A 12,749-nucleotide genomic window follows, 5' to 3' on the forward strand; every position below is an offset into this window, starting at 1 on the left:
GTTATTGTCCGAGTTTGATTGTATAGGTACACTTAATTGTAAAGGCATACTGTATGCGCTTGATCTGATCAGTTTGGGCTTGATATCAAATTGCAAGAGCACTGGCCTGAATGTACTACATGTTGGATTCGAAATAGGAATGTGTCCAATGATGTTTGCGTGCATACCAAAACACTTTAATCATGTTCAAACTATTAATAGCAGTTATCGATTGGTATCGATCGATGTTTTCGCCAGCGATGAGGTCACATTTTTTCTCCAGCTACATTATAGTAATAAACGGTTGTCATGGTACCGATTCTGAGGTTTCACGCTTCACGGTTACCGATTCCCAATGTTAAGTAGTTAGCAGACAGTTTAGCGCGAAGACACGAATAGATGACAACTGGCCATTGTGCCTTATGGACTCGACACGATCCGTGATGATTTTCATTAAGAAAACGACTGTTGCTACTTCACAACGTAGGTACCATTCATGTGAACTACGTCGTTGATGAGAGTTTCCAGATAAAGATCTGTTTTTCTTAAAGAGTCGACGATGTGATTTCATTCTTTCTATAGGCATGATAACTACACAGCGATTATGATGGGTGCTAAAATTGATAGTACGTACGAGTATAAGTCAGGTCCTAAAAAATTATTGTTAGGGATAAGATTCGTGTGTAAGAAGATCATTCGTCGACTGTAAAATCAAAAATGCTTGGTCCTTCATTATTTACAATTTACATACACATATTTTAGTTTAATTCGCAATGTTTTTACAAGATGAATTACTTACATTGTAAAGGACACTTCCATAAACATAAAGTAAGTGATTTAATTTACATATTTTATTAGAAACACGTGTAAGTAAGTCAATAGACAATCTGTTACTTATTTAACTAACTAAGTAGATACTGCTTTACTTAACTAGGTGATTTACGAAAGAATACTTCTTATTGACGCACTTAGAGACATTTAATGATTACTTAAACTATTTGATATCGAAAACAATTACTAAATACTGGTTAGTTGCTTATTATGCTCTATGGGTTTTACGCTTATACCTAAATTGTTCATGTTGCGAGTCATCGATTAATTTACCGCAAATTAGTGGACGCTATACACAGGTAATATTTCTATCAGTTATTTCTTCATTTCAAAGTCAGTACTTTAAGTATTTACTAGCCTATAATGGTGAGAGGAGTCTTGAGCAACTTTTTGCATGTATGTTGTTATGTCAACACATAAGTAATTATTTTACGCATACAACGAAGTCATTAGTTACACCATTCATAACATGGGAACGGTTTGACAGATATTTTATTGTTCTTTTTTATATTTTAGAGCAACTCCGTCTTCAATTTGAATGGCAGAATAATCATTTATCTAATTTATGTCATTATCAATAGTCCATTCTGTTGGACTATGGACTTCATCTTCAAAAGAAGGGTTTGTCACAAGTTCCATGCTTGCATTCTATCATTTTAATAATAACTATTTTTAAAATCATGGTTCACTCACGTAAATTAATGGAAATTAGCTCTACTAGTTTCGAGTCACAGAAGAACTCTTCATCTTGAGCAGCGTGCGCATCTATCATTGGTTTCAAAGACTATCTCTCTATTTCGAGCGCCCTGGGCAAACACCACATGGGTGCCCCGGCTATCCTCATTTGGCTCCACCGCTCTATGGGTAGTACATTCGCGTTTCGCAGCGTCCCTTTGTTGCCTGGTGCTCTAGGCACACGCCTAGTTTGCCTTAGGAATACATAATACGACTCTGTTTCAAAGTAGTAAGAAGATTTACGGCTGATATGTATAGGATGAGTTGTTTAAAACAACTTTTACTCTCTATTCATAGAATAACGTAGCAGAAGAGTTGTATTATTTAGTTTCGGTATACGTAATAGTTTATTAGGCAAGTGTTACTAGGTCAGTTATTACAATTGAGTAATTTGTTCACGTAAATTAACTTCCTCTCCAGCGCTGTTACACAATACTTCCACACGTTTACCTAAACATTGTGATAATTAATATGGCAGTTCAAATTATTAATGGTTGCCATTAACATATTTTTTTAATATTTAATTTTCATAGTATGAAGATTAAAGCTTGTTTGAAAATACCTAAGAAGGATAGTACCAAATATTGGAATTTGTATTTTATACCCAGTAGGTAAAAGGACTTTTTCCTATAAAGTCGAAATAGTATAGGTAGATACTCACTGACTCATCCCTGGAGGCTTCTTTAAGCGGCTCTGACTCATCACTGGGGTTTTTAGTAAAGTGATAAGTACTTAGCTCAGAAATGCGTAATACATTATAGGTAGTAGATCTAGGTAATATTTAATTGTATAAAAAGGAGAAGTAACATTTCAAATTAGTAGTCAGACGTTTATTTGTATTTTCACGTTACATTATATGAAAGCTTAATTTCTTAACTTTAAATAAAAATATTCTATGTTAATCTGTCTACTGGTATGTGGTTCTGTAAATGAGCTATGTTTCTCTATGATAGCGAGATGATTCAGGAAGAATTTCCGCATCATGCGTATACCATGTTGATTTTATTAGAAAAAGTCTATTTACAATGATTCATGTTAGACATATTTCACAACGCACATCACACAGTGATTCTCGCAGATAACTAGAGCAAATACTAACATAGTACGTGCATTAGTCCTTAATTGCCTAGAAAGATAAATAGTTGCTGTGTTTTTCCTTTTTTCCCCAAACAATTATGGAAACTGTTTACATTTGTGTCGCACGTCCACTTTTAAACACGCACGATATAGGAAGTTTGTAATTAGTGCTGTTATTGCTGCAACTTGATGATTATAATATACTTAGTTATGTTGTATCACTACATAGTATAAAACAAAGTCGCTTTCTCTGTCCCTATGTTCCTTTGTATGCTGAAATCTTTAAAACTACGCAACGGATTTTGATGCGTTTTTTTCAAAGGGACATGTAGAAGTAGAGGTGTAAAAAACATATGCGTTACGTATTTAACTTTTTGAGCTTGTAAAACACAAATCCTGGATACTTCGTAAGTCCGTAAGTACCATTAGATATCATTTAAAAAAGGTAAATATAAACTATGCAATCAAACAAACAAAAGTCAAAGTTACGTATATTTCAATTTAAAGTTTGAAGAATACAGTCGTTATCGATTTTTTTCCTTATTTAATGGCAGTTTTAGCGGAGGGTGGCGCTGACTAAGCGTGCTACTACATAATTTAATACTACCACTTAAAAACCAAGATCGGATCTAACTGTTAAAGGACACTGAAATAGCCCACAAATGGAAGGTCTCGTTTCCACTGAAATTTCTGTATAATTTGTTATACGCTGACTCAGAGACTTATACAGAATTCTTTACTTTCCACCTACCAAGAATTTATCGGTCAACGACTTCTTCAAAACTTATAATTTTAGTGTGTTCAACTTTTTGATATTCGTCAAACTTTGTGCGTATTCATATTTGTTCACAAAACAAAACCAAGAAATAAAATGAATTACTTTCTTTCAGTTCTGTTACCTTCATATTTCTTTTTAAACAAATATAATTGTCGCATGTATTCTTATACGGTACAACAGAGGCTATTTACAGGGTTAAATACCTGCTTTTATGAAAGATGTGTGTTTGTCATGCGCTATAAAGTAAAGTAAAAGTGTTGCTGCTCCTACGGTCGGCAGAAACGATGCAATTTCTTTAAAAAAAACATGAGAACTGAGAACTTCACATTCCAACAATCGTTACAATGAGATTATCAAGCAATTACTTTTTACATTGTATTTCCTCAGCTATTTATCGTTTTTGTCCATTATCCATAGCATTGGTTGCACGCAATGATTTTAATCGGGAACTGTAAAAAGTATTCATTCTGATTTTAGTCAAGTGTATTATTGGGGTAAACAAGCATCGGCATTTTGTGATATGATGAGACATGTTTCAAAAGCTAGGACAATTTTTAAATAAAGTTTAGGAAGTTTTCTTAAGTTAAACATAATTATTATGAATGTAAAGAATATGAAAAGGTACTTGTGGACAGAGATGTAAATCGTACATGTTATTGAACTGAAATAGTACGTATCAAAATAAATTTTGCATATAAGATAATGTACCAGCAGTCAAGTTAGAAATTCAAATACCAAGACTAGTTAGCTTACATACATTAAAAAACAAATAAGACAATCTTAACAAATTAATGTAATACGGTCGAATTTCGAGCATTGCGGCGCTCATGAATATTGTAGTGAGGTAGCAATAGTTTGCGAACAGTACAGGGTGCCCGCAGTCGTGAGTTATACTACCTTTTTATTCTGTAGTTATACCGTATTTACCCACACAGTGACGCTCAAGATGGTCACGCAATCCCACTACGTTTACGTCAAAAACACTTTATTTTTACTCACCTATGAAGCTATGATATAACGTGTGTTAATATAGCATTTATAACACTGTTCACTGCGAAACAGTAAAACGAAACGGCCCGCAAATATACTTAGTATGTGCTTTTTATAATCCTCATAGCTGGTTATCGATCTTTATTTTATTTGTTATAAAGATAAGTAGCTATATTAAATCAATCTTTATCTGATAGCATGCAGCTGGACCATATAGATTTTCTTCCATACATAGACATTTCTATTTACACTTTTTACTTTGATTTTGCCATCTATTGACTAGATAGGTGCTAAAATAAGACTATCCTTGTTCAAGGTTTGACGTAAAAAGGATTTTTCTTCATAAAAACAATCCATTTAAATCCTTCTCATAAAAAATAGTAGCACATACAAATACTTATACACAGTTCCATAATCTCTGAAATGATTCCGAGTACATTAAGTAATACGGGTTTATTACTTTACTATGTTTGCGTAAGTACTTCTTCAACAAATTGGACGTTTTAATTACGCGTAATGGTTTATTTTACTATGTTTGGAGACGGCTTCTGTGTTCAAAATAACCGTAAAATTCCTTTACTTTGCCATATGAGAGTCTGAAATTGTGTTTGAAGAGCATTGTTGTTTGCTGCCGTAACCATGGTTACAAGTGCACATAAAAGTACGCCCTTTTTCTCTTTGTTTTATCATTTCCATTAGAACTACAGTAACATTTGAACAAAATTTGAGTTACAGATATCAAAGAAACCGAAACCATGGTCCTTTAAGGTAAGCGTCCACAGACCCGCATCGTACGCATCGCATTAATTACGTATGTCGTCATTGTTACGCATCAAATGTAGGCATTGCCGATGATGCGGATCAGTGGACGCAATTGTATGAGTTTCTATACAAGACAAACTAAAATCCGTTGCGTGCGATGCGTACGATGCGGGCCTGTGGACGCTTACCTTAAAGTTGACTAATAATATCCAGGAAAACAACGCCTGCTACGAAATCAACGTAAGCATTGTACTGCGAAAAACCATTTAATATTTCGAATTCAATTTGATAATTCATAATTATTTCAATCGAACGACTGTGTTTGTAGGTATACAGACCTGCTATGTTCATATAATAAATATCAATAGTTTGTATAATAAAACTAACTGAATAATGAAACTATTCGATTAAAAAGTATGAAGTTATATTTATGTGAGTACACAATGTATTATTAAGACTATCTGATTATCTCCTCTTACCGAACAAACACCAACCGCACGAATAAAATCGAAAAGGTCCAACGACAAAAGTTGTTTGTCTCATAAAAAGGGTGCCATAATGTTATTAAGTTTGGTAACACTTTCCAAGTAAGTGACCGCCGCAGTTTGGTCGCAGTTCACTGGCTACATGTTTGGCAATGTGCTGTTACAAACTTACAAACCTTTTATTAGATTTGCCATCAAGTACTCGTACTGGTATATAAAAAGGCTATATTGATTTTAGTATTTTAGTTGTATTATGCGTGTATTTACCACAGTTCCTTAGTGAAACCAATAAAACATCAAATAGGTATAGTACCTAGCTAGTAGGATTTAGATAGACTGCTGAAGACGGATGTTTGTCTTACTCCTTGCGGCTAGCCAACGAGTCTTGTCTCTTCATAGAAATTATATAAGCTCATTATGTTTGTGCGGTATGCTGAAACTACAGACAGGGTATGAGTTGACTTGGGTGGTAGGACACTTTTTTTCCCACGGGAACGCGGGCGAAGCCCTTGGTAGAAGCTAGTACAATATATTTTTGACAAACTATTCTCAACATTCAATAGACATATTATACTAGGCTGTATAAAATGTCTTGTATTTATTCAATTGTCTACGTTTAGGTCACGATAAATAAAGGAACAATTGCTGATAATTTACATAGAACATTGAACACATCAATGCATTTTCTTTCCAGCCATAACTTGATACATCGCTATCATTTTTTTATTTACGTCGTTACATTTTCACTTCGCTCGAAGATTCCACTAATAACAATTCATGTGTAACGTGATCGGTAATACATATCAACGTTTCACTTTCGTATTGGTTACATGTGAAAGACGCCATGTTATGACGTCATTGATTACAGTACATTCATCCCTACTTAACATTATAAATGCGAAAGTTTCTTACCTCTTTACGTTTAAATTACTGAACTAATATCCTGGTTGTATGTTTTACTTAGTGAACTAATGTAACAATACGTGGGCAAATCCGCGTGTAGACCCAAGTAATGAATAAAATCTAGTAGCTGTATGTACTAGTTTTTAAGAAAGCCTTTCAGGTATGTTATGTATGCAAGAGGGATGTTAAGGGGACCTACTGACCTTATTGGAATAAAGATCGATTCTTGTAGGTGGTATTTCTGCCTACACTTTAAGAATAAATGTTTTATGTTTGTTCTATTCTTTTTGTATGAAGAAACTAGGTAATAAAAGTACACTATAAAGTAAATATGCTACTATTTATAAATAAATAGACATTGTATTTAATTTATTTCTGCAATATATTTATGCGCCATTTGAACAGTCATCTTATTTTATTTTGTTATTCAATCGTTTTTCTGATTAGATAAACTGCACTCAGTGTGGTTTATATGTAGATGTTGTTTATTCTCGCACACAGTCATTGAATACTTGTTTTTTTTTCTATTTTTTGTGGGAGAGCCATGCTTCGACACGAATGGGCCGACTCCACCGGAGTGATACCATGGCCTCACAGAAAACCGACGTGAAAACAACACTTGCGTTGTATGAGTGAGGTTGCCGTAGGCTCAATCCTTCCAATCTCCGATTCCCTAACAATCCTTAAATTCCTAACCCCCAAAAGGCCGGCAACGCATTTGTAACGCCTCTGAGGTTTCGGGTGTCCATGGGCTGCGGCAATTTCTTACCATTAGGTTATCGTCAGCCTGTTTACCGATTTATTACATAAACAATAAGTTTCTTTAAAATAAGTTGGTAGTTTAAGTCACCATTCCCTTCTCAATGGTAATAAATTGTTTTTTTTTTCATAAGTATAGAGACCGATCTTCTATAGAGACCAGATTACTCAATGCTCCATTAATGAATAGTGTGAGACTCGATCACAGTTTACTATTGGAAAAATAAATATAGTGCAATGTTATGATAATAAATAATTATTCATTGAAGATAATGGTAACGCAGATCAAGCGTATGATCTAGTCTTACTTTAAATAAAATCACGGTCGTTTGATTTATAGCTAGGTAATTATAAATCAATGAATCTTCGCAAAAAATGTAACAATTAAATGACATTGAACTAACAATAGTCGGTTCGAATTGATTTTTTTACCAATCATCATGGCGTAGTGTCATGGTGTTTGAAGACGTACTTACCTCTATACCTTGTAGAACCATCCAGGAAGTCCATTTGTACTTTAAATACTTGCCTTTATATTTACACTTTGAAAAAGCATCTGCCTTATGTAGCCCTATACATTGAGATACTTTTTACCTGCCCCTTTACCTGTTATGTATAATACCTTTAGTAAGTGTATTAATAATAATGAAAAACATAACCCTCCTTCTGGCGCAGTCGGGTAACAAATTACTCATCAATGACGTCAGACCCAAAATGAAAAAAACAGAAATATATCGTGTTATCTTGCTAAATTCAAACGAACCTTGAATTGAAGGTTAAAAATCCTTGTATTTGTAACAACATTTATATAAAAGACATTATGTGATGATCGTTTCAGAAAATATGTGTCGAATTAAAATAAATGTCACAAAATAGCACTTGGGCGAAGCTGGGGCGCGCTGCTAGTTTTACAATATAAATCACCATTAGCAAAATGGGAAAAAATGTGGTTTTATCTACAAGAAATCACGTAAAGCTGACAGCTGATTTACCGATCCGACCATGTAAGATTTTTCCTCGATCGGATTATTAAAGAGAAGGAACAGAAAATTCTTGTATTAAACACAAATAAGTTCGACAGAAATCAACTTGTAAATATTTTGTTCATATATTTATGTTGATTTCATTAATGCATATTCATGGTTGCCGGTAGTTCATATCGCTGGACAGAGGTTTTTCCGATAGTACGCCACTGAGCTTAATATTCAGCTATTTGATTCACATTCATTATGTATTTCATGATTACCAAATAAAATAATCATTTATAAGTTTTTTGTGCGAACACAGAACTTCTTCCTATATACATACGTACAGAACAAAGTGAGTACTAACAAATTAATTCAATTAAAATAAAGCATAATATATTTAATCACTGCAGTCAGTAGACCGACTATCTAGTGACTATGCATTTATATTATAATTATAGGTTTTTTTACTCATGTGTTCGTGATACTGGTCGTGATATAATTACCACAATAATAACATGTTTTCTCTAGACAAAATTGATTAAATGGTACTTTAAAATGATGAGTAATGACGTCCGAAGGTCCTTTGAAAAACAATGACCCTCCTAACCGCGACGAAATGTTTGCGCAAAAAACTAATTGAACAAAGCAAAGGAGATTGGTAATTTTACGGATACCTGATGAGGTGTTTATTTAAGTAAGTACTTCAGTTTAAATATACAAGCAGATGATTTGCATATTATGAAAAATGAACTTTGAAAAATAAATGTATTGCCAGCTACTTTGACCATTATCATAATAATGAAGTCACCTGTGTTCATTCAAACTATAATATATATCTTCGCTGAATTGCATCCAGATCTGTTATGTAGTTTTTGTGTAAAGAGGTAACAAACGAACACACAAACATCCTTACAAATACCCATTATACATCCATTAAAAATATTAGTAGGATAACAATATGATTGTAAGATTTTATGACAAATGCCTATTGGCAAAGACTGGACGCTCGCTGATCTTGAAGCAACAGGCAAAACTTGGTGGGTCATGTTATGTGGATACGAATTTATTTTAGGCATATTTATATCATTATCGTCTGGTAGCTGCACAATTTGTTTTTGGAGAAGCCAACAACAACTTGCAACACGATAAAATGCAGGTACAATAATATACACACTGAATTAGCGTCAGATCGAGATAAAACACATGTTTTACACTTTAATTTATAATCCTATTTTGTTTGCTTGCGCAAAACTTCGTCTTAAATCCAAATGTCTGCAAATAAGTATAGAGAGTAAGACATATAAAATAAATATTAATATAAAGGCCAGTTTCAATAACCGATTAGTTGTTAAATTAGGCAAGTGAAGATACACTTTATGATATTTTGTATGGAACTTATACCAAATCATCATCTTTTAGTATTCATATCCACCAACATTGAGATTATCCTATACTATACTAAAGTATATACCCATTGTATGTACCTATTTACTTGTTTACAAATCTATGCGGAATTAATTAAAGTTCACTAACTTTTTACTACTTTTCCTTGAATGGCACAATGCAAGGAGAGGTCTTGTCTTACCACCCAAATCGCCTTTCCCTTGGTTTAAGCACGTTCAATTTCATAATGACTGCCAGTTGTGGAAACATTTAGAAACTTAACTGATCAAAGAATTATTTCCTTTATTCTATTTGGCCACAAACAAAACCATTCTTCTCTGCGTCAATTACAAAAATGTATGCATGAAGGAAGAACTAAGAAGATTATAACGACAATAAATGTTCGTGAATCACTGAATTTTCTCCGAAATCCGTGGCAACGTTTACTTCAACTTTCCATAACCAACCATCTGGATAATGTTCACAACAGATAATCCCTTAAAATACTCGGCGTGACAGGCGTCTAAAACAATAATTATAAAATGATTCGCTCATTGTTTGCGCGACAAACAATGCTTAGACCGACACAGTCAATACAATACCTCTGAGATCTTTACAGCTACTATAAACATAATTAAACAAAATATCTTGATGTTCTAATTGTTAAGATATTTGTGGCTGATGACGTCATTCGTTCACGTATGGTGTCCTTAGTACGTACGTGTAAAAGGTTCAGTTACGCATCTGATATTGGCTTCATTATAATAAGACTGTAACTATATACTGCGCCCTAATTCCATTTAATAAGGGAATGTCTTTGATTTTAAAAAATAGGAACCTAAATGTACGCCTATTTGTAATGAGAGATTTTACCAGACATACTAACTACTCCAATATTTGTTGTTAGCTTTGTGTGTCAGTCTGTTTCTACTTTTATTCTTCTTCTTACTTTACAATGACAAAGTAGTAAACGTACGTCCTTTATACAAAGCGAGTCTATGTACATATATCTTGGTATATAGTAACATTAGTACCTACACAATTAAAAAACAAAGACAATTATTATATTCTTCGTATTATCAGCGCATGTTTCTGTAACTGAAACACGTGATAACCATTAGTTTACACTTTACAGCTCGCTACGGCGTAGCGGCTACGACAGGATTTATAGCCGCAAATAACTACTTTTAAAAAATATTCCCAGCGGCTATTGTCATTCGATAATGACAAACAATAAATTAATATTATAACCGTTATTTATTTCACCATAAAATATAAATATAACAATTTTATGACTTAAGTAATTACAGCAGAAAATCCATTTGTTCTAGATTTTTCTTATTGTTTGTTGAAATCCCTTTTGTAGGTATAAGTGTGTTGGTCATGCCTAACGTGTTTATCATTATGGGGTGTTTATTTTTAGATCTATATTCTATCGTCTAACGCTCTAACGTAAATATGGAGAACGCAGGGCGTCATGGTCAATTGTTAAGAGGAAGGCTGTTTTTACCCGAACAGGTTTATTTTTTTAATGAGATAAGCCCGCCACACCCACCCAAAACCGCTGCAACTCGAGCAAGCCAGGACCTATAGTAGATACGACCACGAAAACATCGGTACACTGAAGTCCGGCGCATCCCAGGTGTTGAATAACTGTCTAGGATCTCGCAACGAAATTAATCAGAAGAAATAATTAGAGAAGAAGAAAAAACGATAGTTTCCACTTCCCTTGGTGAAATTTAAGGAAACAGAATGACTGAAGCCCAAAGGCACAAAAAGAGATTGCACAACTGGGAGAAGCCCAGTCGTCAAGTACCACGGAAATTTGAATTCATTTACTTTTAGTAAATGGGTCCTATGTGTGAGCTGTTACATTTGAACAAGTTTATTATGATTTTTAATTGGTATATAATTTCATCTAAGTATAGATATGAATATTTTGTATTTTTAGTGAACTGAAATACAATGTAATATCTATCTATCTGTGTGCTTACATCACATTTATACATATATAGGCGGAAACTGTTGCGTTATATTAATATCCTTAGATGCCATCGACATACACTCACGTCTTTACATTCCATGAAGAGAAATGAAAAAGCGTCACCATTTCTTTAGACTAGTAAATAAGTATCTAGGTACTTTTTTTAATTTCGTACTTCTAGACATGAATGTCTTATTTAAATCGTTTTGTACCCATAGTAGACAATATCTTATTAAACCTTTAGTAAAACAGAGGTATAAAAAATATTTAAACACACATGTGTTTGTATAAATATAATAAATTATTATAATAGTTGAGTGTCTTCATTCAATCAAGTAGGATTTGATTTCATTATGAGAAATATTCACTTATATTCTGACTCATTGACTCAGCCCAGAATAAATACCTACAGGTAATTCAGTGTAAAATGTAAAAATTATACGAAATGAATTATTATTTGTTATCAATAATGTTCATAATATTATTATATTTAATTAAATTTTACCTTCCACTGCATTCGAAAATAATCCGTTTAGTTTATAGAATTTAAATATGATTAAAGTATCGTGGAAACACTAAACATAAAGTAAAAACTGGTCGTGAAAACTAGTACATCATGTTGTAGTTGGTTTTTCCAAATGAAATCCCGAATTGTTTAAGAATAGAATAGCTTTGTGAGCACACAAACTTTCAGTCTGACAAAGCAAAACTTTGGAATGAGCTGTCGTCGGCGGTATTTCCGAACCGATACGATCTTCAAGAAAAGAGCGTATCGGTTTTTTAAAACGCCAGCAACGCACCTGTGACTCCTCTAGTGTTGCGGGTGTCCATGGGCGGAGCTGATCGCTTACCATCAGGTGACCCGTATGCTCGTTTGCCCCCTATTTCATAAAAAAATATGCCCTTCCTAATATTAGGAATTAGCTTTCCACCAGCAGTTATTTGTCCGTGTGATCATAACATAGCACATTGTACTGTATACCTAAATCTTCTCTAGGAATCACACTGTCTATTTGTGAATTTATCGCGTTTCATTCTTAAGGGAATGTGTGTTTCTGTATATTCCTTTCCCGTTGCCATGTGTGAATAGGGCCTGTTTTTTATGTGTGGAGATA

The sequence above is a fragment of the Spodoptera frugiperda genome, chromosome 26 (assembly GCF_023101765.2).
Source record: "Spodoptera frugiperda isolate SF20-4 chromosome 26, AGI-APGP_CSIRO_Sfru_2.0, whole genome shotgun sequence".
Classification (NCBI taxonomy): Eukaryota; Metazoa; Arthropoda; class Insecta; order Lepidoptera; family Noctuidae; genus Spodoptera; species Spodoptera frugiperda.